The following is a 2,424-nucleotide window of genomic DNA, read 5'->3' on the forward strand; positions in this document are numbered from 1 at the left end:
TCTTGATAGTTTCCTAAGTTGCTATCATTTCCCATGATTTGATTTTGTGTGTGTGTAAATACAGGTGTCCATCTGGTATCACTGTCTTTCTTTTTTACAAAGCATTAAGTCTGCTGGTGATAAACGTACCATCATTTGTATGTTTGAATAAATCTTTATTTTGCTTTTGCTTTTGAAAGAATTTTTTACTGTATAAAGAGTTCTAGGTTGATAGTTTTGTTTTGTTTTTCTTTCATAACTTTAAAGATATTGCTCCATGACTTTTATTTATTTTTATTTATTTATTTTTCAAATGTGGAACACTTCATGAATTTGCACATCATCCTTGTGCAGGGGTCGTGTTAATCTTCTCTGTATTGTTCTGATTTTAGTTGTATGTGCTGCTTAAACGAGCACACTGCATGACTTTTAGTTTACACTGTTACTAACGAGAAATGCGTGCTCATCGTTATCTTTGTTCCCCTGTACATAGCGCATCTTTTTTCTTTGATCATACAAGGTGCTTTCATCTTGTTTTATGTTTTCATATATATTTAAATAAATAATGTAACACAGATTTGTTTTTTGTTCTCTCAAAAAGGTCTTCGTATTGTCCAAGGCAGGGCAGCCTTGAATATCTATATCTATATCTATATCTATCTATATCTATATATCTATATCTATATATATATAGATATATAGATATAGATAGATATAGTTTCCTCATGGAAAGGGAATCAGGTCAAATTCATAGACTGTTGCTTGGTGCATTTTATTTTATTATTTTATTTAAGATTTTGCTTATTTATTTGAGAGAGAGAGAGAGATAGTGAGAGACCATAGCAGGGAGGAGAGGGAGAAGCAGGAAGCCCCATGTGAGGCTTGATCCCAGGACCCTGAGATCATGACCTGACCCAAAGGCAGACGCTTAACTGACTGAGCCACCCAGGAGTCCCAGCCCACTACATTTTAGAAGGACCTACAAATAAACTAAGGTGCATAAATTCAGTGAGGTGGAAAAAAAATGCATGGTATGTAAATTACCTTTAAAATGTTTTTCTTTAAAAAAAAAACATTAAAAAAAATGTTTTTCTTTGATTAGGAATCATGTTTGCTTGCTTTTATATTTCCATAAAAAATAATAGAATGAACTTTGTTAATTTACCTAAGTGTCTCCAGGTGAAAGAAATGGTGATTAAAAGTCTTTTAGATTTTTGCTTGGAATGGAAGAGTGAAAAGAGTCTGAACAAATTTCCCCTTGTCAAGCTTCCCAAGTTGTGCTCAAAGAGATTCATCTGCAAATGCAAACAATCCATCTTCTTGCTTTGTTAGCAGGTCAAGCCCCAAAATTTATTAGTGAGCTGAAGAATCCCACCTTCAGGTAGATCTATCATTTAGGACTAGGCCCATCTGCATGTCATAGGGACAATGGCTTAAACAAGGTGAAAACTTATTTCTCTCTCACATAAAAAAAATTCCAGACTTAACAGTACAAGGGTGTTATTGGACTCTGTTCCACACAGTTTCTTAAAACCCAGGTTCATTTCAATTCATTGTTCTGCCATAGTAGAATATGATGTTGCCATCCTTGTCCAAGACAATGGCTAGAGTTTTAGCCATCCTTATCAGGAAGCCAAGTATAGAAGGTGATGAAGAAAAAGAGCAAAGGGCATACACTGAATGACATCTGAAAAGGGATTTCAGAAGCTGACATCAATATTTAGCTACTATTTCACTGACCAAAATTCAATCACAATGCTGCACTTAACTGGAAGGGAAATTGGAAATTATAGACTTTTTTATGGACATTATGTAGACTTTCATATATCCAGCTATGGTAAAAGAGAGGAATGGGGACTAGGAAATTAATAATCTCTGTTTAGATGAGTATTAATAAGCACTGTTATATCATCCTCTCTAATATGAGATCTGCCTTATTTTTTCTCCACTTACTTCCCGTCCACACTTACTTCCACATAATTCTTATTTTATAATAATTTGTTTCATTGTTATTTTTGCTGACCAGAATGTGCACATTATGAGGGCAGGGATTTTTGTTCGCCTTTATAAAAGGGATAAGAACAGAACCTGGCATGTGATTGATGCTTAATCAATATTTGAATGAAGAATAAAATAAAGTAAACATGGAGCCCTGTAACAAGTCTCTGTCACTGTAATTAGAGTAAAAAACACTAATCTTCTCAGAAAAGTCAAACACCTTTAATTTGACAAGACATAAGACATAAGTAGATATGTAATAAAAGAGATCAATGCAGACAGGACAAATTAAGAGAGATCTGAATGCAGTGGGAGTTAAAACGAGGTTTGAAGGAATTTAAATTGTGAGGAAGAGAAAAGACTTTCCTGACAGAATAGTAGCAAGGAAAGCATACTGATGCTAGATTTCTTTTCTCCAGGCAGATGCTATTGTAAGCAAAGTTGGTT

The 2,424-nt window shown here is 34.2% G+C and overlaps 1 non-coding gene across 1 annotated transcript; it reads right to left on the reverse strand.

Annotated features, from left to right (window-relative positions):
• Window positions 1-288: 288 nt before the first annotated feature.
• LOC121101915 lies at window positions 289-396 on the reverse strand. Its single transcript, XR_005833954.1, has one exon. It is a non-coding gene; the product is annotated as a U6 spliceosomal RNA (small nuclear RNA).
• Window positions 397-2,424: the final 2,028 nt, after the last annotated feature.

Source organism: Ursus maritimus, unplaced genomic scaffold (assembly GCF_017311325.1).
Source record: "Ursus maritimus isolate PB19 unplaced genomic scaffold, ASM1731132v1 scaffold_11, whole genome shotgun sequence".
Taxonomy (NCBI): Eukaryota; Metazoa; Chordata; class Mammalia; order Carnivora; family Ursidae; genus Ursus; species Ursus maritimus.